This window comes from Papaver somniferum, chromosome 5 (assembly GCF_003573695.1).
Source record: "Papaver somniferum cultivar HN1 chromosome 5, ASM357369v1, whole genome shotgun sequence".
Taxonomy (NCBI): domain Eukaryota; kingdom Viridiplantae; phylum Streptophyta; class Magnoliopsida; order Ranunculales; family Papaveraceae; genus Papaver; species Papaver somniferum.
Window position 1 is genome coordinate 88,034,763 of NC_039362.1, and position 26,191 is coordinate 88,060,953.

Below are 26,191 nucleotides of genomic sequence, written 5' to 3' on the forward strand. Positions count from 1 at the left end.
AAGCATGGGTGTGGCTACACTTCTGGCGTGAGTGTGGCGGCTTTAGAGCGACCTGATTGGTCAATGGGAAGTGGGGCCGGCAAGTAAGGGCCCAGCCATAACTTATGTGCGCGTGGCGAGTTTGAGGCGACCTGATTGGTCGAGGGAAATAGGGCCGGTTTAGGATGAGGCGTGGCCAATGGCAAGTGGCGCCAGCTGGCCTAAGGCATGGTCATGCCTCACTTTGCTGCTACGGCTCCCTGTTTTCTGATTCTGGGCAGGGTTTTGCACCTATTAATCCATGGCGGATTAATTACCTAGTTTGCCTAGGCTTACTTTCGACAAGCAAGGTCCGGTATACTGCGCAAGGCGCAAAGTTAATTGATTGAATTATATGTGTTGACACAGAGTTCTTTAAGTTCATATCCAGAGAGCAGCATGCTTTCTGACTGAATACCTTATGCAAAAACCTTATCCTTGATATTTGGAAATTCGTGCTACTCTGCTGCGAGTGAACACGGATTGTCATGCCATATCAACATTAAGGGTTCAGCCGGGGAACATAGCATATAAAGCATTCAAAGAAACTTATATTAAGTGAATATAGGCAAGGCGCCGAAATTTACAGAACATGGGATGGTTGCTACATGCGCCAGTCTGGATAAATTTCATGTAAATATATTGAATGGTTCAATAAGTATGCTAACGGAGAGGTTAACACTCATGGCTCTGTTTCCTTACAGAGTGACGTCACATCAGATGTAAGGTTTTACAATTTTAACCCTAAGCTAAAAACCACCATCAACATTAAGTCCCCTGCTTAGCTCGGTACAGTGGCATTGTTGCGGGGTAAGCATGAGATGGTGACAGACAAGGATAGAATCGAAACGGAAAGTCATGAAGTAATTATCAAGAATATTTGCCCAACCTTTGTCAGGAGGCATGAAGAATCTGTGATCCTTGCATTGGCGGCTTTGCATAAATTCGGCTTGGCCATGGGGTGTCGGCATTAGAGCTGCAGCTTTGGCTACTGATCGGAAGAGGTGGCACTCAACTTGGTCCGCATAACGGGCGCCAGATGGCTAGGGAACGATCAATGGCATTGTGGATTATTGGCGCTGGTTCAGTCATGGACTGATGGCGTGGGTTTGGAATGGTGATGATGGTGCTGCTTTGGCTGTGGTGCGAGTGAGGATGGGGCCATGGAGCATTTGCGCTAGCTTGCTTGGTACGTATACTTTGGCACGGGCGTGGTGTTGCTGGCTTGGACGCAGAACGGCAGAGATGGCTACTGGCTTGGATGCGGAACGGCAGAGATGGCTACTGGATTGGACGCGGACTGTTGGTGTTGTCTTGGCCGCGGACCGTTGGCGTCATGGAGCGTTGCCTTCGCGGTCCCAGCTGCCCTCTTCGGCGCATGGCCCAAAAAGGAAACCTTCCTCCATTCGAACTCCAAAAAGGTGATATGCCTATAAAAGGCGTCACCTATCCTCTTTACCCCGTATCATTGGCTTTGTTTCCACATCTTGGTGCTAGCGGCAAAGTGGTAGCAATAAAGCAGGCGAGCATATTCCAGGTACATATCTCTGTGCTTCTTCTTTTGCTTTCTCTTATATTGTTGGTGTAAACCCAGCCATAGGCATATCTTCCATAACTTGTAGAAATATTTCCATATGAATGATTCTTCTCCGCTAGCGGCATTGTAGTAACATTAGCCATCACATTGATAGTAAGGAAACCAATTATTATGCAAAGTAGGCGTGCACAGACGGTGGCTGCCACTAATTCTCTTCCCATGAAAATTTAGCTCTAGGTTTTTTTTTTTGTTTTGTGGTCGTGCACATAACTTCCGCGGTGGGCCCACTCTTCTTTTGGCCGAGAGTATACTTCCTGATGCGAAACACGGTTTTGGCTAGAGGCGCGTTTTCCCGCGACAAAACATGGCTTGTTGAAGCGGGTATCAGTCCCCGCTCCTTTGGCTATGCGTGCTATAACTTGCGGCCAAACAAAGTTTCCCATGGAAAAATTGTCGCGAATTTTTGATCATCGTACTTGATTCTGACAAAACCCTCATGAACAGTTTTCTCCAAAGTAGTAACTTTTCTGTTTTGCTTCGTTGTAGTTACTTTAAAAGCATAAGGAATTTTGTTAAGATGTCACCTGAAAGCAGTTCTGCCGCCGCATCGAGAAGTGCTAACAACTCCAAGCCGAACACAAATGATGAGTTTTTTACGAAGTTTGCTAGGATTACAAAGACACACCCCAAATTCGTGCCAACTCTTCTGACTGATTCAGAAAATGATGGAGAAGTCCAATCAGTCTGCCCAGGGCGTATAATGAGGTTTTGCCTTCATAAAAAAGAATATCTGGCTTCTCCATAGACTTCAAAATCTGTCATAGTCCATTGCGCTCTTATGACAAATTGATGAAGTTTATGATGGTCCGAGACCATGTAAGAGCTAACCTGACTGGAGCGCAAATCGTGAATGCTGTTATGGCTTCTGAAACACTTCAAATCAGAAAAGATGCCGCAGGCTTGATTACTTTTATCTCCAGATGGTGTCCGAAAACTCACACGACTATATGTAGATGGGTGAGATGACTATTTCTTTGGAAATCGTACCCGTTCTGTTGAGTCTTCCAATAATTGGGAAAATTGACATTGTCTTGTCTGAGGAAGAAGAAGAAATACATGCCTCTTTGGTCACGAAAGCGACAGGACATGTTCGAAAGAATTATGAGGAAAAGTGCTTTTATAACTGGTGGGTGTCTGAGTGGTTCCCTGATGAGCCGGAGTTGGATCAAGTGTTGGATGACACACTTCATGTTGCTGCGTTTTTAGTTTTGTAGTTATCCAGAGAAATTTTTGACGATGGTTCTGAAAAAAAAAAGAGATAAGGCAGAAGCTCATCAAACTAGCGAAAGGCGTTGCTCTTCCCATCGAAAGCTTGTTTCTTGGCTCTTTGTACACCCATATGGATCGTTTAGTAGCGGACATGTACGTCTCTAATGGGTACATGAAAGTAGACTTGTATATCCATGTCGCCTTTCTCCGGGAATGGTTGTGGGAGCATTTCAAGCATTACGCTCCTAACCCGAAAACCTTATTTCCTGATACATATGGCGGCTCTAGGATACTCCGTTGGTTGGACAGGCGTCCAAGGCCTGGCTCAAAGCTCATTGACTTTCTCAACAACGCACATGCAGTTAAATTTCGTCCTCGGGCTCCGTTCCACACCTCCATAGTTCAACCAAACACTTTTTCTTCCGCACCGAACATGATATTGCATTCTGCTGACGAGGATATGAGCATTGGAGAAACAGTGTTCTTGCTAAGATGCATACCTGGGTACGTGCCATCTTTTTTCAGAGGATCTTGTGGAGTAGTCTCTTACAACATTGACAGGGTTGCTCGACATATGGGCTTTGATCAGGGAGTCCCATTCCGTCGTCCACTGACAGCTCCAGACGAATCGTTTCCCGCCATTCTTGATTACAGTGTCTTTGCACCGGATAAAAGTCTTCCCTTCCTGCTCTCAGAACGAAAACCTGTGACGACTTCCAAATATAATGTCTTCTGGAAAGATGAGTTTATCGTCATTCATCAGTTCGTGCAGGATGTTGTGACAAAGCCACGTGGAAAACCTTCCTCTGCGGTTCTAGCGAAGCATAAATTGTTGAAACAGCTTCCTCCGGGCAAGCGAAAATCTTCTAGCTAGGATGTAGATAGTCCCCAGATAAAGGAGCGAAGGTCGAAAAATTGTGCAGGTAGCTTCCAATTGGATTAGACGGCTCTTGTGACTTTCATTTCTTTCAACACGCAGGTGTGTATGATTCCCTCACTGACTTGGCTGAATTACACAAATTTTCATTTTGTCACTACCTCCCTCTTTTCTTTTCTTTTTGACTCTGGGTCTTGACAACTCGAATATCTTTGCTAGACTTTACCACGGCCAAAAGGCGGCGCCTCTTGAGGAAGGATACGACAAGACTGAATCTTTTGAAGAAAAATCAGAGGAGGAAGAAAGTTTGAGATCCGGTGGTGAGAGGAGCACTTCTGAATGCAATAGCGAGTCTTCTTCCAATGGGCCCACAAATGAGTCGGTGAGTTTTCCACACCACCTTTTTTTAGGCCATTTATTTATTCGGAATAAATACTCAATCGGTGTTATCACATGAAAAGGCCATCGAAGATAACCCTGAGATGGAGATTCGTCGTGATGAAGATGTGGTTTTTCCTCCAACCATGGAAGCCATTCCTGCTAGCAATCTGGAGATGGAGATTGATCATCGTGAATATGTTGCTACTTTTCAAATGACGGAAAATGCTCCCATGGCTGCAGGTGCGATTGTCGCCAAGGAATCCCTGCTGGTCGCGGAATCAGTTGCAGGCACCATTTTCGACCCTCCATTTTTGACTCCTCATGAAGATCATGTGCTGATCGGAGGCTTCAGTGTACCATCTAAGTATGCGGAGTTGTATACCATAATATGGAAAAGGTACGGTCATATCGTAATAACCAAAAAGATCACTAGCTGGTTTGCGTTGGTTAAGCGGGTGGAAGAAACATTATCTTCAATTCATGATATGTGCAACGTGACTGGACATACTGTTTCCGGAGATATAATCTCGAGCTGGAAGTTTCACTAGGATATGTGCGTAGGCTTTGAGTTCAACATCTCCTAGTTCTGTGAAGGTCTTTCTGAGATCCAAAGGTTGCAGGATGAAGCAGTTGATGGTCCTTCCGCGGATTTGATCAATAAACAGGAGGCAGAAGTCGAGAAGTTGTCCCAGGAGCTGAAGCTGAAACAGGCGGCTCTTCAAAGCATGAAGGAAATTTTCTCCAAGAAGAACGAGCCGTTGTTAGGCAATTTTCCTTGAATATTTTTTATTTTCTGAACTTCCTTGTCTTAGGTTTTTTTTTTCTAAAGGAAAAAGAAACGCCTAGTTTATGGTTTGGTTTTCTGGTTTTTGGACTGATAGATGATTGTTTCTTATAAGAGTTTTTGGATTATTTTGGAATAATGGCCCTTCGATCAATCAATATGTTAAAATCTGAATTGCGAATGTAGGTAGCAAAGTCATTCGGGAAAATTGTGAAACTGTGAAGGAAATATATGAAATCTTGGGATGTTGGGTTATCGGCTTCCATTGCAAATGTGAAAACCCAAACAATAGCTCGTGTAAACATTGTCTGACAAAACTTACTCATTTTAGGGTCTCCCGCCAAAACTGAATCTTCAGAGAGTAAATCCGAGTCTTCATGTGACGCCCTCCTTACCGCGAGAAGTCCCCAATCATTCTTTATTGTCTGTGGAACATCTTTATGTCGATCCACGGTAAGGCGGAGAATCTCTAGTCCCCAGACGTAATTCTCCTGGGTCCATCTTTTCTTGGACGATGCACTTAGAAGCATTGCATTTTACTGGTAGGATGATGGAATTGAGAGTTGAATTTGCAACCGAGAGATTAACCTCCCACTGTGGTCTCCAATTGTTTGTGGGTGAAAATTTTTTCTGCTGATTTTGGTAATTTCGGGTGTGTGGATGAGAAATGAATCTAAACCCTAAACAATGCACTGCACGGGAGTACTTTTGATTCGAGAGATCAATCGGTACAATCCTGGCGTAAACCAAGAAATGTCCGTTGCAGGGTTGCTTCGGTCACAAAGTGAAGGAGAAGGGTTGGTCTTAGGGAGGGAAGCGAAAAGAGTGTTGAGACCATAATAGTTGATTCTGAAGGTGTGGTTGTTTATGACTTGTATCTGAAAGTATAACTGGCTAGCAGCATGGAAAGCTACCAGGTAATTTCTAGATACTGTGATGTTGCCGACCAAAAACTTGTTGTCTGGTGGAAATAGGTGAAACCTATTTATACAAGTCGTAATAAAACGTACCTTAATCTCGTAGGAAGTAGAAACGATTGAGTGGTGGAATAGTGGAGTAACGTGTAACGTTAGAATTTATGCTTCCATGATGAAGGAAACGTTTACACCATTACTTCTTGCCATTACTAATCGGCCTTCTTCATGATACTTTCTTGTAATGGGCGTATTGCAAGCCGCACGCTGTAAACTGCCAGACCAATACCCTGATGAGTATCCCCAGTATGTGACATGTTTGACGTCTCGAGTGTTTTCGTGGAAAACAGGTAGCACTTTGCTACATGTGGAAAGTCAAAGTCAAGGGACTTACCGCAGGAAAATAGCATGCAATGCTATTAGGCTCGTTTTGGCTGGTCGCCTAAAACTTGCCACAGGTTTGTCAGTTCAGTGGTAAACTTCGATGGCTGAGATCGCATCTCATGAAGGAGGGTAGCCGTTGATTACGGCTACCTTGTGTTGGCGCCTGATAATAGAGCGGTGGTGTTTTGGTATAATCCAGTGGCAATGTGGCATGGATGGCATGGCTCATGCATGCCAGTGGCATGGTGATACAAGTGGCGCCTGACGTAGCCATGGCCACTAGATTTAGGCAGCTGGTCTCCTGAAACTTGCCACAAGTCTGTCAGTTCGGTGGCGAACTTGGATGGCTGAGACTGCATCTCATGAGGAAGGATGGCCATTGATTATAGCCGCATCTTGTTGTATAGCGAAGTGGCGCCATTGGCATAGTGACGCCTGGCGGAGCCATGGCATAGCGGCATGACAGTGGCGTAGTTGTGGCAGCTGTTTTGGCATATTGGTGTTAGACCCAAATATGGCTTCTGGCAACATTGTCCATGTTGCTAAGTTAATCTTGAGGCCTTAGGAGAGTCACTGGATTCAGTTGGCATGACAACTTTTAGCCAAATTAGGGTTTGGCGCATTGCAACCCTATTTAGCACGTGCGGTGTAGGATCATAATCTCGCAAGGATAATATCTCAGCGAAATTATCAGCAACACAACACAACAACGTCGGAGAACAATTTCAGAAATGATATAATAAATGACGTCAGCTAGAATCATGAGAAAGATGTGAGAGTCCTGCAAAAATTAGAGAGTTTGCGAGATTAATATTTGTGAGGTTGCGAGAATGTCGCAAACCATATCCGAAAATAAAGGATAGATTAGCTGTCATCCACTATGTATTTTCCTATAAATAGTCATTCAGTTGTAAAGGAAAAGAGAGATCTTTTCTGAGTGAGAAGCAAGTTAAGAGGAGAGAGAAAATCTAGAACAGTGGTTATTCTTGATTCATTTATCTTTCCTTGTAAGATTGTTCAAAGATTCATCAATAAAATTAAGATTGTTGATCTAAAATGAGTTGAATGTTAATGAAATCTTATGAGGGGTGTAGTGTAGGATTTCCTGCAACTACATAATGGCGCTAGAAACAGGGACGAAGATCGGAAGTTGAAGATTGTTGTTGAAATTGTTCAAATCAAGAAAGTGATTAAATAGATCAGTGAACCAGTTAAAAGATGATTAGAGTCAATAAAGATGACAAAAGATTGGAATGTAATATGATAACAAAAACAATGATTAATGAATTCCATGAAAACATCAAAGGAAGAATACATAAACGAAATTTTGAAGGAAGGAAGGTTATGATAGTAGAAAAGACATCACCCTTGAAAGATTGGGAAAACCAAAAAATCACATTCATAGCGGCAGAAATACCAAAAGAAATTTTGAATCACACATCTACATTGGTTATTACAGTGCCTATTACGCGAAAAGAGAAGGGAACAACAACAAAATCCACGGAAGAATGGATATTGAACAGAACTTTAGTCGATACAGGAAGTTCAGTGGATATAATATTCTATCATGCGTTCAGGGGAATGGGATTTAAAGATGAAGAAATGTCCAATTCAACACATCATGTTCATGGCTTTGGAAAATCCACAACAAAACCTAAAGGAGAAATAGTAGTACGAATTCCACTAGGAGAGATCGAAACACACATGACACTATGCGTGGTGGATATGGAATCTCCATATAATATGTTGTTAGGAAGACCATGGATACATGCAATAAAAGTTGTAGCATAAACGTTGCATCAATATATTAAATTCCCTACACGAAACGGAATAGGTGAAATCAGAGGAGATGTTGACAATGCGAAATTATGTCATCAAATTGAAGTAAAGCATTATGAAGGACAAGCAAAAAGGAAACAATTTCGCAGAAAGTTGGCAAAGGAGGCAAAGAAAGAAGAAGAATTTAGAGTATACATGATAAGGGTGAAACAATGCAAGGGAATACCCAGCGAAATTTCGGAAGATGGAGAAGGACCTGTGAAAACAATAAAAGAACCAACACCAATGGGAGAATCCAAGTCCAGTTACACTGCCGCAGAACCAACAAAAGAAGTAAAGGTTGGGACTATAAAAGAACCTCTAATATTGAGAATTGGAACCAAGATGGATGTAGAAGAAGAAGAAAGAACTGTTAATCTTTTGCGAGAATATAAAAACGTTTTCGCAGGGAGCATGGATGAGATACCGAGAATAGATCCATCAATTTCATGTCACAAGTTGGAGATTAACAAGAATGTGAGACCATTTAAACAAAGAATAAGAAAAATCGCAACAGCTTACCATTCCCAAATAGAAGAAGAACTACAGAAAATGCTTGATGCAGGAATCATAAGAGAATCTAAATACCCAGAATGGATAGCGAATATGGTCATTGTCCCAAAGAAAAACAAAGGAATAAGGATTTGCATAGATTTCACTGATTTAAACAAAGCTTGTCCTAAAGATAATTTTCCATTACCAGATATTCCTCAAATGGTGGAATCCGCAGTGGGAAATGATAGAGTATCGTCTTTAGATGGGTACAAAGGATATAACCAAATTCCTCTCGCTGAAGAAGATCAAGAACATACTGCTTCTTCGCCCCTAGAGGTTTATATTGTTACACGAAAATGTCATTTGGTTTGCGAAATGCAGGAGCGACATATCAAAGAATGGTAGAGAAGGTGTTCGCGAAATGGATACACAAAACATTAGAAGTATACGTGGATGACATGTTAGTAAAGATTAAAGAATCCAAAGACCATGTACAGGACCTGAGGGAGATTTTTGAACAAATGCGGCAATATAACATTAAACTGAATCCTGAGAAGTGTACTATTGGAGTTGCATCGGGAAAAAATTTAGGCTACATTGTATCAAAGGAAGGAATACAGGTTGATCCAGAAAAAGTGCAAGCAGTTCGTGACATGCCAACACCCGCAACAATAAAAGATCTACAGAAGTTGAATGGACTTTTAGCTTCGCTGGGAAGATTCATTTCGCGATCATCAGACAAATGAAAATATTTTTTCGATATACTCAAGAAGGGGGAGAAATTCAAATGGACTGATGAATGTGAAAAAGCTTTTCAAGGGATCAAAGAACATCTTACGAATACAACTATTTTACAAAAGGCAGAATCAGGAGAAGAATTATTGATCTATCTTGCGACGACGTCGCATGCATTAAGTGTTGTATTATTGCGAATAGACGCAGGAGTGGAGAAACCCATATATTACATTAGCAAAACTTTTAATGCTGCCGAGAAAAATTACTCAAAGATTGAGAAGTTAATCTTAGCATTAGTTTATGCATCATTTAAGCTCCGCATATATTTTCAAGCGCACGAGATAAAGGTATTAACAAAAGTACCAATTGAATTAGTGATGAAGAATTCTAAAAGATCAGGAAGAGTGGAGAGATGGAATGCACAACTAGGCCACTTTGACATTAAATATGAAATTTTGTCTTCACCAAAATCACAAGTTGTTGCAGATTTCTTGGTAGAATTTCCTTTAGAAGAAGATGAAGCGGTAGAAGAAATGATGGATATAGAAGAAGAGCACAGAGATCCAAAAGATTTATTAAAAGAACCAAATATATAGGAGATATTGGTAGATGGATCATAAAATGGAGAAGGTAATGGAGTTGGAATTGTTTTAATTTCGCCAGAAGGAGTGAAGATGGCTTTTTCATTCAGATTGGAATTCACATCCACCAATAACGAAACGGAATATAAAGCTGTGATACATGCCTTGAAGTTCGCAATAGAAATGAAACTAGAAAATGCCAGGATTACTAGTGATTCGCAGCTAGTTATTCGCCAAATAAAGGGAGAGTATACTACAAATGAACCATCCTTGAAGAAATATAAGAAGCTTGTTGAAGAATTGTCAGCGAAAATCCCAAAAATAAAATGGAGACACATTTCAAGGAAGGATAACAGACTTGCAGACGCTTTTGCTTTTATCTCAAGCATGATGACAGATCCAACTACGAGATACATAAAAATACAAACACTTATGTCACCATCAATCAATAAAGAAGAAGAAGAAGTGGACGTGATGATAATAGACGGTGAAGAAGAAGAACAAACGAACAATATCACAGATTGGAGAACGGAACTTCAGGCATATTTGGCGAAAGGAGAAACACCAAAAAATAGATTGGAAACACACAAGTTAAAAAGCCGCGCAACAAATTATGAATTAAGAGATGGGATGCTATACCGAAAATCCTTTAATGGACCATCACTCAGATGTTTGACACGAGAGGAAGGAGAAAAAATGCTAAAAATGTTACATAGTGGGGATGCTGGCAATCATAGTGGGGGAAGATCTTTGGCACATAGAGCAAAAATGCAAGGCTATTACTGGCCATACATGCACGAAGATGCAAAACAAATATCAAGACGTTGCGAAGATTGTCAACGACATGGAAAGAAAATAATGCACCTGGAGCACCATTGTCATCTTCAACCAGTGTGTGGCCTTTTGGAAAATGGGGTTTAGATATTGTGGGGCCATTTTTACCAGGTTTCCGGACAAAGAAGATACTTAATAGTCACAACAAATTATTTCACAAAATGGACAGAAGTGAAGGTAGTACAACATATTCGCAACAAAGATATCTTTACATTCATATTCGAAAATATCATTTGCAGATTCGGAATTCCTGCGCAGTTGGTATCTGATAATGGGAAACAGTTTGAAGGACAGAACATAAAAATGTTACTTAATGCATTTAAGATAAAATGTGGAAAGTCTACTCCTTTGTATCCACAAGCTAATGGGAAGGTAGAAGCAACAAACAAAACAGTTGCAGATATATTAAAGAAGAAATTGGAAGGACATCACAGAGCATGGTGCGAACAAGTACATAATGCAGTATGGTCTTATAATACAACTAGAAGAGAAGCTACTGGAATGTCACCTTTTTGTTTAACATATGGAGTTGAAGCGGTGTTACCAACAGAAGTTGTTATTCAGGCAACAAAGAGAGAAGCTTGGGAGAAAAATCTTAGTGTGGGTTTGATCTTAAACAAACTTGATGAATTAGAAGAAAAAAGAGAAAGAGCTTTACAACATATGGAGAAATATCAGCGAAGATTAGCCCGAGAATATAATAAACGTGTCAAAGTACGTGAATTCGAACCAGGAGATTTAGTTTTGCGAGAGACATCAATATATCAGTGAGAAAATGGTGGAAAATTAGCGAAAAAATGGGACAGACCTTACATCATTAAGGATATAGTTGGAACATGAGCTTATAAATTAATGGATCCAGAAGGTAGAGATGTTGGTCATAGACTTGACAGACCATGGAACAGGTTGTACTTAAAAAGATATTATCCTTAAGAAGCTTTGAGAAGTTATGAACTATGAAAGAAAAATTGTAAGATTATTCATAACAAAACAAAATCATGGTGTGCGAAACTTTCGCAAAGATAATTATAGAACAATGACATAAAAGAAAGGGGCGAACCTTTATGGCGTACACCCTAGTTCGCGAATAAAATTTTGCAAGAGGCAAATGTAAGACCTAAAGTACATCATATAAGGGGGTACCTGTTACGTGGCTCAGGGAAAGGCTACACCGCCACCGGAACCTGAGTCATGGAGATTTGGGGTCAATAAAACCCATCCGGGAGAGGCACTTTGGATTCTTAGCTTAAGCATATGACTTAGGTTGGGCGACTAAGGATATAAGGACTCTCCCAAGGAGTGCAGAATCTGATCAAGGCTCCGAGGTACACGGTTGAGTCAAGAGTGACAGGGGCGTTTGAAGCGTACCTTGCCATTCTTGACAAGTCTTGGCTTATACTGCACTCGGCCCGAAGAAAACCCCACTTAGGGTGCAGTCTCGTAACCATAAGCCATATAGGTAAAAGGGATAAAAGGCTGCGGAAACAACTGTTTGTTGTTAAGACTGGATGGGAGGAGCTAACCTTGTATGGTAGAAGTACGCCTCCTTGAAGGGGCAACCAGGGGGAAGATAAGGGCGGCACCCTCCATTAGGGAGCTGATAAGTGTCTTAAGACGCAAATTTCATGAGGCTTTTTACTCGCAAGGGTATTAAGGCTTGTCATATTTGTGCAACAATCTTGAAGAGGCAATAATACAAAAGAAAAAGGTAAGACGAGATCAAGAATTTCCTTTAGAGGAAGATGAAGCGGTAGAAGAAATGATGGATATAGAAGAAGAACATGGAGATCCAAAAGATTTATTAACAGAACCAAATAGATGGGAGATATTGGTAGATAGATCATCAAATGGAGAAGGCAATGAAGTTGGAATTGTTTTAATTTCGCCAGAGGAGTGAAGATGGCTTTCTCATTCAGATTGGAATTCACATCCACCAATAACGAAATGGAATATGAAGCTGTGATACATGCCTTGAAGTTCGCAACAGAAAATGAAACTAGAAAATGCCAGGATCACTAATGATTCGCAGCTAGTTATTCGCCAAATAAAGGGAGAGTATACTACAAATGAACCATCCTTGAAAAAATATAAGAAGCTTGTTGAAAAATTGTCAGCGAAAATCCCAAAAATAAAATGGAGACACATTTCAAGGAAGGATAACAGACTCGCAGACGCTTTTGCTTTTATCTCAAGCATGATGACAGATCCAACTACGAGATACATAAAAATACAAACACTTATGTCACCATCAATCAATAAAGAAGAAGAAGAAGTGGACGTGATGATAATTGACGGTGAAGAAGAAGAACAAACGAACAATATCGCAGATTGGAGAACAGAACTTCAGGCATATTTGGCGAAAGGAGAAACACCAAAAAATAGATTGGAAACACACAAGTTAAAAAGCCGCGCAACAAATTATGAATTAAGAGATGGGATGCTATACCGAAAATCCTTTAATGGACCATCACTCAGATGTTTGACACAAGAGGAAGGAGAAAAAGTGCTAAAAATGTTACATAGTGGGGATGCAGGCAATCATAGCGGAGGAAGATCTTTGGCACATAGAGCAAAAATGCAAGGCTTTTACTGGCCATACATGCACGAAGATGAAAAAAAAAAATCAAGACGTTGTGAAGATTGTCAACGGCATGGAAAGAAAATACATGCACCTGGAGCACCATTGTCATCTTCAACCAGTGTGTGGCCTTTTGGAAAATGGGGTTTAGATATTGTGGGGCCATTTTTACCAGGTTCTGGACAAAGAAGATACTTAATAGTCGCAACAGATTATTTCACAAAATGGACAGAAGTGAAGGCATATTCGCGACAAAGATATCTTTACATTCATATTCGAAAATATCATTTGCAGATTCGGAATTTCTGCGCAGTTGGTATCTGATAATGGGAAACAGTTTGAAGGACAGAACATAGAATGTTACTTAATGCATTTAAGATAAAATGTGGAAAATCTACTCCTTTGTATCCAAAAGCTAATGGGAAGGTAGAAGCAACAAACAAAACAATTGCAGATATATTAAAGAAGAAATTGGAAGGACATCACAGAGCATGGTGCGAACAAGTACATAATGCAGTATGGGATTATAATACAACTAGAAGAGAAGCCACTGGAATGTCACCTTTTTGTTTAACATATGGAGTTGAAGCGGTGTTACCAACAAAAGTTGTTATTCCGACAACAAAGAGAGAAGCTTGGGAGAAAAATCTTAGTGCGGGTTTGATCTTAAAAAAACTTGATGAATTAGAAGAAAAAAGAGAAAGAGCTTTACAACATATGGAGAACTGTCAATGAAGATTAGCCCGAGAATATAATAAACGTGTCAAAGTACGTGAATTCCAACCAAGAGATTTAGTTCTGCGAGAGACACCAATATATCAGCGAGAAAATGGTGGAAAATTAGCGAAAAAACGGGACGGACCTGACATCATTAAGGAGATAGTTGGAACATGAGCTTATAAATTAATGGATCCAGAAGGTAGAGATGTTGGTCATAGACTTGACAGACCATGGAACAGGTTGTACTTAAAAATATATTATCCGTAAGAAGCTTTGAGAGGTTATGAACTATGAAAGAACAATTGCAAGATTATTCATATCAAAACAAGATCATGGTGTGCGAAACTTTCGCAGAGATAATTATAGAACAATGACATAAAAGAAAGGGGCGAACCTTTATGGCGTACACCCTAGTTCGCGAATAAAATTTCGCAAGAGGCAAATGTAAGACCTAAAGTACGTCATATAAGGGGGTACCTGTTACGTGGCTCAGGGAAAGGCTACACCGCTACCGGAGCCTGAGTCATGGAGATTTGGGGTCAATAAATCCCATCCGGGAGAGTCACCTTGGATTCTCGGCTTAAGCATATGACTTAGGTTGGGCGACTAAGGTAATAAGGACACTCCCAAGGAGTGTAGAATCTGATCAAGGCGCCGAGGTACACGGTTGAGTCAAGAGTGACAGGGGCGTTTGAAGCGTACCTTTCCATTCTTGACAAGTCTTGGCTTATACTACACTCATCCCAAAGAAAACCCCACTTAGGGTGCAGTCTCGTAACCATAAGCCCTATAGGTAAAAGGTATAAGAGGCTGCGAAAACAACTGGTTGTTGTTAAGAATGGATGGGAGGAGCTAACCTTGTATGGTAGAAGTACGCCTCCTTGAAGGGGTAACCAGGGGGAAGATAAGGGCGGCACCCTCCATTAGGGAGATGATAAGTGTCTTAAGACGCAAATGTCATGAGGCTTTTTACTCGCAATGGTATTAAGGCTTGTCATATTTGTGCAACAATCCTGAAGAGGCAATAATACGAAAGAAAAAGATAAGACGAGATCAATGGGTGTTCGCATGAAAGTGCGAAGACGTCCTGCGATTTCATCGCAAGACGGCAATGTCACGGGGCTTTATTTTCACAAGAATATTTAGGCCTGTCATATTGTCGCAACATTCTTGAAGAGGCCATAATACAAAAGAAAAAGTTAAGGCAAGATCAATGGGTTCTTGCATGAAAGTGCAAGAACGTCCTACGATTTTGTCGCAATGACAAGAGGTGGCATAATAAGACCTTTAATTAGGAAGGCAAAATAAGACCACATATTTATAAGTATTCATAACAGATTATTTTTCGCACGAAAGATAATGAGAGGCAAGTATGGGAATCAATAAACAAGAGGCATTATCTTTCTCACCAGCAAAATACTAAAAGGGAAAATTGATTCCAAAGTTGGTTGAAGAATATTATTCGCAAAAAGTAATAAAGATGAGACAATTCAAGAAGATAGAACTAGACAAGAAGCTCATGCTTTAGTATTAATTCCAGTAGAAGGAGATAGTAGACGTTCTTCGCCAATGTTCTCATTATCGCCAGTCTCTTGATTAGCACCATGTTCTCCTTCACTTCGATTCTGATCTTCGCCTTGATTAACAACTTGATTATCGCCAGCAGTTACTTCTTCAAAAGATATTTCTTTTTCATTAACACCAGCAGTTGCCTCCTTAGAAGGAATTTCTTCTCTATCCTCCAAAAAGCTATCCTTTGCACCACTTTCATAATCATAATCACTATCAGCAGGACGAGGAACTTCATCATCATCTACTTCCAAGGGTTCGATTGATGTAGGAGGAAGAAATTTAGACAATAAAATATCATTTACAAGGACTTCAGCCTGGAGATGAACTTGGCGAACAAGTGCTCTCTGATGATTCCTATCTTGAATATCCTTAAAATAAGCAAGATAATCAAGTCTTCTTTCTGCTCGATCGCGAGAACCAGTAAGGACAGAGACAAGTAATGCATTTTCTTTGCGAATTTTGGCATATTTAGCCTCCAGATCAGAAATGGAAGAATGAAGATTTTTCTCAGACTCTGCGAAAGATAGAATACAAAATTTTAATAAGATGAAGAACTCAAAAAGATATGACAAAGAAAAAATAGTAAAGGCAGTCAAATTATCATGACTACCTTCCTTTTGCGAAATAAGGTGTTGAATCAAGGACAGACAACTATTCTCCCAACGGTCCATTGCATCATCAAATTTATCTCCAACTAAACCTTTAAGTCGAGACTGAAGATTTTTCTCTTTAGAAATAAGAAAGGCATTTTTCTTCGCAAGAGAAGAATGAGATTCTTCTAGTTTGGAATATTGTTCTTTAAGTTGATTCACCTTCACACTTAAAGCTATTCTACCTTGAATGAGTGTTGGGTTTTCGCATGAAAGTGCGAAGACGTCCTGCGATTTCGTCGCAAATGGCAATGTCATGGGGCTTTATTTTCGCAAGAATATTTAGGCCTGTCATATTGTCGCAACATTCCTGAAGAGGCCATAATACAAAAGAAAAAGTTAAGGCAAGATCAATGGGTTCTTGCATGAAAGTGCAAGAACATCCTGCAATTTTGTAGCAATGACAAGAGGTGGCATAATAAGACCTTTAATTAGGAAGGCAAAATAAGACCACATATTTATAAGTATTCATAACAGATTATTTTTCGCAAGAAAGATAATGAGAGGCAAGTATGGGAATCAATAAACAAGAGGCATTATCTTTCTCACCAGCAAAATACTAAAAGGGAAAATTAATTCCAAAGTTGGTTGAAGAATATTATTCGCAAAAAGTAATAAAGATGAGACAATTCAAGAAGATATAACTAGACAAGAAGCTCATGCTTCAGTATTAATTCCAATAGAAGAAGATAATAGACGTTCTTCACCAATATTCTCATTATCACCAGCCTCTTGATTAGCACCATGTTCTTCTTCACTTCGATTCTGATCTTCGCCTTGATTAGCACCTTGATTATCGCCAGCGATTACTTCTTCAAAAGAGATTTCTTTTTCATTAACACCAGCAGTTGCCTCTTTAGAAGGAATTTCTTCTCCATCCTCCAAAAAGCTATCCTCTGCACCACTTTCATAATCATAATCACTATCAGCAGGACGAGGAACTTCATCATCATCTACTTCCAAGGGTTCGATTGATGTAGGAGGAAGAGATTTAGACAATAAAATATCATTTACAAGGACTTCAGCCTGGAGATGAACTTCGCGAAGAAGTGCTCTCTGATGATTCCGATCTTGAATATCCTTAAAATAAGCAAGATAGTCAAGTCTTCTTTCTGCTCGGTCGCGAGAACCAGTAAGGACAGAGACAAGTAATGCATTTTCTTTGCGAATTTTGGCATATTTAGCCTCCAGATCAGAAATGGAAGAATGAAGATTTTTCTCAGATTCTGTGAAAGGTAGAATACAAAATTTCAATAAGATGAAGAACTCAAAAAGATATGACAAAGAAAAAATAGTAAAGGCAGTCAAATTATTATGACTACCTTCCTTTTGCGAAATAAGGTGTTGAATCAAGGACAGACAACTATTCTCCCAACGATCCATTGCGTCATCAAATTTATCTCCAACTAAACCTTTAAGTCGAGACTGAAGATTTTTCTCTTTAGAAATAAGAAAGGCATTTTTCTTCGCAAGAGAAGAATGAGATTCTTCTAGTTTGGGATATTGTTCTTTAAGTTGATTCACCTTCACACTTAAAGCTATTCTACCTTGAATGAGTGTTTTTCTTTCAACGATAGATGACTCTGTTACTTCTTTAAATTCATTTCTCAAAGATCGAAGAGATTGTTCTTGGTCATCACATACTTTCTGAAGAATGCTAAGTTGTTGCGAAGATATTGTCATCTTGTTTAAGCAAGTTCGCTTCTCTTGGGATAAGGTTTTATTCTCATCTGATAAAGTTTCCATCCCTAAATTAGCTTTAGTTAAAGAGTAAGAAAGGCGAGATATTTCATTACTTAATAAGTCTTGCCTCTGAACTAATTGGGTATTTTCATTGGTAAGATTATTTATATGATCAACAGAATATGAATAGAGGTTATCTAATTGGTTATATTGATCCATCAAAATTTCTTTATCAACACGGGCTTCTTCAACAGCAGATTCAAATTGATATCTCTCCATTATTCGTTTCTGGTTTAAGGCTTAACATGCGAAAGAGGGATTTCAAGGATAATTAAATATAGGAAGGATGAAATCATTAGAAAGGCAAGTTAAAGATACAGATAAGGAAATCATACCTCTCAATTCATCATTCTTATTGCGAAGATTGTCACGATCCAGCAAAATATTTTGAAGCTTTTGATTTTCGAGACGAAGAGCATTACACTCTTTTTCCAAAGCTGTTTGCGAAGCAGCTCTATCAGAACCGAAATACTTACTCAGAATTTCGCAAATGCCAGACTTGACAGGATCAGTTGGAGACTTCTTGCCATCATCTAGAACTTCAGATAAGATTTTAAAAGCGATATCTATTCCTTCCACAGTTTCTTTCGAAAAGTGAAGAGGCTCAGGTGGAGAACTGGTAATGATAGAAGGTTGAGAAATATTATCAATAGGGAGAGAAGAAGTTTCATTCGCATAAGGATCAATAATGGGGGTTTCAATCATTGAAAGATCAGTTGAATAAATGAAGTCTGAGGCAGCTTTTTCGCGAATTGGAGATGATGGTTTAACTTGCGAAGATGTCGCAGAAAATTTAGAAGGAATAAGTGACTGAAGTGAAACAAAGGTTTCAACAGTTTTAAGGTGGCGAGATTTCTTGAGAGGTCTGTTGACATCCTTATCACCCTGCGAATTACAATCCAGATAAGAAACAGAGGCAACAATATTGTTATTAGAGAAGAATAATGTCTCTTACTACCTTCTGATTCGCAGACTTTGTTTTATGTACAACAATCTTATGCTGCGGTTTGGGAATATTAGGGTTTTGAATCGTGAATTTAGTGTTAGAGGCGCTTTTGCTGAAATAACAACAGTATGGGAATCACATAAACAACATCAAATAAGGCAGTAAGCAAGATTAATTTCAGCAAAACCCATAAGGAAGAAAAAAGAAAACTAACCTTGATGAATCCATGGAAAACAGTAGCAGGAAGATTCTTTCGAAGAAAATTACAAATGATGAAGATCTACAGAGAGAACAATATTAAGATGAAGAAGAACTTAAAAAGATTGAAAGAAGAAAGAAAGAAGAAGAAAGAAGAAAAATTGCAATAATGGAATTTGCAGAAGAACTGTGAAGTTGCAGAGAAAATAAAAAGAGAGAAAAAGAGAATGAGAAAGAATATATATAGAAGAAATTTTTTATTGAGAAGATAAACACGATTAATGCGGAAAGATATAAACGGTTAAAGGCAACAGTTATAAGAGACGTGTCAAGATACGAATGAGAAAAAGGATACGTGTGATAAATGCAGAATATGAAATGATAGATAACTGCGGCATTTCTCACATCATTCTCTACTTCGCAGAGAATGATATGAGAAGAGGAAAGATGTAGGATCATAATCTCGCAAGGATAATATCTCAGCGAAATTATCACCAACACAACACAACAACGTCGCAGAACAATTTCAGAAATGATATAATAAATGACGTCAGCTAGAATCATGAGAAAGATGTGAGAGTCCTGCGAAAATTAGAGAGTTTGCGATATTAATATTTGTGAGGTTGCGAGAATGTCGCAAACCATATCCGAAAATAAAGGATAGATTAGCTGTCATCCACTATGTATTTTCCTATAAATAGTCATTCAGTTGTAAAGGAAAAGAGAGATCTTTTTCTGAGTGAGAAGCAAGTAAAGAGGAGAGAGAAAATCTAGAACAGTGGTTATTCTTGATTCATTTATCTTTCCTTGTAAGATTTTTCAAAGATTCATCAATAAAATTAAGATTGTTGATCTAAAATAAGTTGAATGTTAATGAAATCTTATGAGGGGTGTAGTGTAGGATTTCCTGCAACTACATGCGGCATGACTGTGGCATGGCGGCGTGGCTGGCATAGTTAGCACATGCCAGTGGCACGAAGTAGCGTCTGGCATAGCCATGGCCGCTAGACTTTGGCACCTCGGTGTTGGACCCACATGTGGCGTGACAACATTGGCCATGTTGCCACATCAATCCCAATGCTTTGGGAAACGTTACTTGGCTTGGTTGGCGTAACAACTTTGCCTAAATTAGGGTTTGGCATGTCGAAACCCTAATTGGTGCGTGTGGAATACGGCCGCTGCATGGCGACACTTTTTTGTGCAAACGGTGCCATAGGTACGCCAAAGGAACTATGGCAAGGCCGTAGTGTTGAAACGGCCACAAGAGTAAGGATTGTCGTGGGTGGCTATGATATGGCGCCATTCCTAGGGCTTCCTGGGCCCCACACGGCTCGTGCCATTTTGTGGGGCCAAAGTGGCATAATTTTTGTTGCGAAAATTAGGGTTTTGGTTAATGCAGGGTCGTGCTTCTGACTAGAAAACCCTAATTTGAGCTTATCATGGCGTTGGCCCCGAACAGGAGGTAGGTTAGCACGTAGGGCGCTATTTATGGCATGTTTCCACGAAGTGGCATGTTTGGCATGTTGGTGCGGCGAAGTGGCATGTTTGCGTGCCTATCAATTTACTGGCGCAACATGGTACGTTCGACATGTTGGTGCGGCTTTTGGAAAGCCAATAAATACGTCGTTATAACAGGGTGCGTTTGGCATGCCAATTAGTATGGTGGCGCGGCAGGGTGTGTTTGGCCTTTAATGTATGGTGACGAGTTTAGATCGACTTGATTGGTCAAGAAAAAGGGTCGGCCAAACATAAGGCGCGGCCACACCTCTAGTGCTCGTGTCGCATTTTAAAGTGACCTGATTGGTTGATAGGAAGGAGAGGGGACGGCCAAGCATGGGCGTGGCTACATTTCTGGCGTGAGTGTGTCGGCTTTAGAGCAACCTGATTAGTCAATGGGAAGTGGGGACGGCAACTAAGGGCCCATCCATAACTTATGTGTTCGTGGCGAGTTTGAGGCGACTTTATTGGTCGAGGGAAATATGGCCGGTTTAGGATGGGGCATGGCCAATGGCAAGTGGCGCCAGCTGGCCTAAGGAATGGCCACGCCTCCCTTTGCTGCTACGTCTCCCTGTTTTCTGATTCTGGGAAGGGTTTTTCACCTACTAATCCATGGCGGATTAATTACCTAGTTTTCCTAGGCTTACTTTCGACAAGCAAGGTCCGGTATACTGCGCAAGGCGCAAAAGTAGTTGATTGAATTCTATGTGTTGACAGAGAGTTCTTTAAGTTCATATCTAGAGAGCATCATGCTTTCTGATTGAATACCTTATGCAAAGACCTTATCCTTGATATTTGGAAATTCGTGCTACTCTGCTGCGAGTGAACACGGATTGTCATTCCATATCAACATTAAGGGTTCAGCCGGGGAACATAGCATAGAAAGCATTCAAAAAAACTTATATTAAGTGAATATAGGCAAGGCGCCGAAATTTGCAGAACATGGGATGGTTGCTGCATGCGCCAGTCTGGATAAATTTCATGTAAATATATTGAATGGTTCAATAAGTATGCTAGCCGAGAGGTTAACACTCATGGCTTTGTTTCCTTACAGAGTGACGTCACATCAGATGTAAGGTTTTACAATTTGAACCCTAAGCTAAAAACCACCATCAACACCCGTAGATAACTACTTGGATTCCTATCTCACGGATATCAGCAACTTAAATGTAATATGGTCCCTTTGAAAGAGATCATATGCTGGATATACCAATCTCCACCAATGATTATAAATAGGAAGTAAATGCCTGGTGAAATTGAAATTGTACACATCCATCATTTTGTTGCAACAAGAAAATAGATACATGGAAGAGTTAAATGTTTGTAAACAACTCCCTTTGGACTGCAACATTTTCATTATAAATTCCTCTTTAACCATAAAGTTAATATATAAACAGTGGAGAGTGCTGATAGGAGCCTATTTGTTAGAGCATAGCTCGGTTGAACCCACCAAGCGTTGGTATGTCAAATTTGGTTATCATATTTTAGTATCAAAACTTATCTAGAGTCGCTTGATTAAATACTAGAGTCAACTTCGTTTAGGTTAGACCAGAAAGTCTAGGAATGTTGAGACGTTCAAGTATTACTCTGAAGACCTGAAGAATGTGAAGAAGTAACGACTACAACGACGACATCATCATTCCACTTGAGGTTAGTTATATTGACTTGATCTTGTTTCCATTCCCAACGTATCTTTCAAGTCGTCCTATATTGAAAACATAACATGCAAAGCTGTATATATTGTATATAATACTCTAGTGATGTGACTTGGTCATAATAGTATGATCAAAGTGTCATGGAAAAACATATTACGAAGTATAAACACTTATCTTTTGGACTTTGTAAATAAGACATCGACATAATCTATTGTATACAGTTATTTGATTATGTGTGCTTTATATAGGAATGATTTCACCCTAGATCAAAGTATTGACGAGATCTTCATAACCATCTTCGGATCTAAAGACATCTTGTGATAATTCATTGTTAAGAGACTCTGTTATGTGCGCGATTGATCACAAGAGGATTCAAGTGTTGTTGTGCAGGTTTCTGAAGGCAATAAAATATTTGAAGACGAAAAAGAATTCTTATTAGTTTTCATATCTCGTGGATTTAGTGCACAAACCTTGATCGGCTGGGATCCAACTAAAATCGGTTTATCTTTGATAAACTTGATTGATTAGTTGCGTGAGATCGGCATCGCTTTATAGTTTCTCTTTGAGATCTATATTGATTGAGTGCAAATCTATAACTTGATTATTTCGGTAATAAAAGGATAGATTGATCTAACCAGACAAAGTAGTTTATTAGATTAAACATAAGAGCCTTTGTCAACGACTCATTTATCTTCTAGCAAGATTCATTAGAGTGGTTACCAAACATATTCTTCCTTTGCTATTTGGAATACGATCCAAAGGACTTGTTATTCACGTGCGTGACTCTAGAAATCGAAGGCATAGGGATACTGACGAAACAAAGTAGCTAGGGGTAGTCTGCTTGGTCTCAACTATACGAAGTTGGTATTAGATTTTGTATAGCGACTTAATTCTGAGAGTATTCAAAACTGGACTAGGTCCCGGGGTTTTTCTGCATTTACGATTTCCTCGTTAATAAAATCTTGTTGTGTCTTTTACTTTATTTTTCGCATTATAATTGTTATTATAATTAAGTAAAATACACACGTACGTCAACTTCGTAATACTTGATATTGATCCTATAGAGTTTCGGTTATTTCCGAACCTATTATCAAGTACACACTTCGTTGTCGTATCGTCTCGATCTTGTATCCATAGTCAATCACACAAGTGATCTCGATGTTGTATTGTATCGATATTGTATCCATAGACGATCACACGAAGTGTGAACCGAATTAGTTGTATTGTCTCGAATCTATGCATAGACGATCACATTCAGTAGAGGACTTGTAGGTTGATAAATAAAAGATTGTGGTGTAGTTGGGTACCCTCGTCTTTTCACTATTTTCGAGAGATAAAAAGAAGGCCTAGCTACTTTGGGGACCGATAAATTAAGCACCATAAGAAATTTAAGTTTTATCGAAACAATTTGTAGCACGTCACCTTCTTTCCGATCAACTATAAACATACATTGGTGAATGTAATAAATTTTTATGCCAATAAGTGAATGATATTTGAGTTGTAAAATAAACCATTTTTGTATCTATTCCAATTCCTAATTCTATGATCATACAATTCAATAATTAACATTTGCGCCTCATCAACTTCATATATCTTTGCAAAATGAGTTAACAATTTAGTCTACGAACTATTTTCTTGCACCGACACTTTATCTAATCCTTTGTGAGTTATCACAATTTTAACCATTTTCATCCACAGAAGCATCAAAACGCAGTTATTTATATTACATCTTTTCACAAACAATGACTTTCATCTAATTTTTCACCATCCTTAAGAAATACCAACACCATCCAATTCGTAAACCTCAATTCTAATTGGTATTACACATGAAATATAAAACAACCAGAAGCAACCATACCAAAACAAAAATCATACTTACCAACAAGATAAGAATACCCCTTAATGAGACTAAATGTTTCCACATGATAAAATATTTTACAAGTAAAGTTGAAACAAGGATAAGAAGATCTATTAGTAGACCATTGGTGACTGTTAAAATACTGCTCGGTTGAACCCGCCAAGCGTTGATAAGTCAAGGTTGATTGTCATATTATGGTTCCAAAACTCAAGGTCTCTTGATTAGATTACTAGAGTCAACTTTGTTAGGTTAGACTAAGAAGTTTAGAAATGTTGAGACAAACTAGTGTTACACGGAAGAACCTGAAGACATATGGATATCAACGAACACACCATATGTTAGAGCGTTGCTCGGTCGAACTCACAAGTGTTGCTATCTCAAGCTTGTTGTAAAATTTAGTTGATCAAAACTATATCTTGATTTCTAGTCTACATTTAGTCAAGTCTTGGATTAAGATAGAAGTGTGCAGTTGAGAATCAGATATCACCGCATTCTACCGTTTGAAGGCGAAGATCAACCGAAGCTCTGGAGAACTTCTTCAACAATAGTTAAGTAAAGACTGAATCACCTATTTCTTAAGTTTTCACCTTTCTATCTATGAGACAATATCGCATGACTAAATTAGGAAGTAAATGCATAGTAGAAATTTCGAGTCAAGTTTATCTTGAATATCCTTCTCGAAATATGACTAACTAAGTTTAAGAACATTTGTTCATACTTGATGAATTTGGTTAATAACAATTTATTGCTTATGACCTAAAGTATGATTCAATATTTAATCATTTGAAAATATCCTAGAACAATGATATGTGTCATTGATGTTATTCGGGAATGTTTCGAATTGATTATTAGAGAGAAACTACTGTTAATCTGGATATAGGACAGTATGCATACCAGTTCACATACTGGGAGAACTGTTACAAGTTCGGAGCTGCTGTACATGTACCCAGTACACGTAATGGCATAGCTATAATTCGGCAATGACCTTTTGGTATACAACCCAGTATCCATACCATAAAAAGTCTGTTGACTCGTGAACCAAGAAAGGTACACATACCTAGTATGTAAACGAGAAAAGATATGTTGGTTTCTAAACCGTAAAGGTACGCGTACCCAGTATGCAAACCGGAAAGATCTGGGAATGCATGAACCCGTTTTTGTCTTAAGGGTACACGTACTATGACGAAAATATTGACGAACATGTATACAATACACGTACTTACCCTGTCGAATATTCTCGTATGCATTAAAATTATTTCTATGAGATGATCGGCATTTGAACAACTCTTTAAAAACACTATGTAGACATGGATTGATTACAAGTGTGACTCAAGATTAAAAGTCTTAAGGTGTTATATGAAAATGGTTAATTTTATGGTTCGATTGGCTAGTTTCCGCTAACCTTTCATGAACAAGTCATTGTACACGGTTCGGTTAAAGTTCATCCTAACCAGAGTGTATATTCTACTTTTTTAATCTCAAGTTAAGTTTTTCATCTAACGATGATTATTGATTGCTTAATTCCAAAGCTACCTTAGCTTAAATCCAAAGCAACCTTGACCTTGAAAGTCTATTGTAGATGGGGAAAAACGAGTTGTTGTTTTTATTTAAGGAATTGAGGAGACGACCGTGCGGAGGAAACTCCTTTAACCGAACGAACTGTCTAACCTCACACATATGCACTGCAAGAGGTAGTGCTTTGAATTCGAGAGATCAATCTGTAGGACTCCGGCCTAAACCAAGAAAATGGTCGTTCCAGAGTCAATTCGGTCACAAGAGAGGATGGGTCGATCTGTAGGAGGGAAGCTGAGAAATGTGTGAGATCAATGGTGATTGAAATTGTAGGTGTGTTGTGTATTCTGCGTGAAGAAATAAGATAAGTGATTGATTGAATTTGCTCTGTTGAGAGTATATGTTCAGACGATGAGTTCGTGTGCTTACGAAAATTTTCTATTGTTTCAATCATGATTCAGAGACTTATTTATATTGCTAGAATTGTAAACACCTTGATCCCATGAAGTGTGACAGTTGCTGGAGTCAAAGAGTGGGCAAGTGTAAATCGTGTGAAAACCAGTTGCTCATTGTGCGGAGACTTGGTTAATTTTTCATCCACTACTTTGCTAACTCCTCCAACTGATTGCACGACT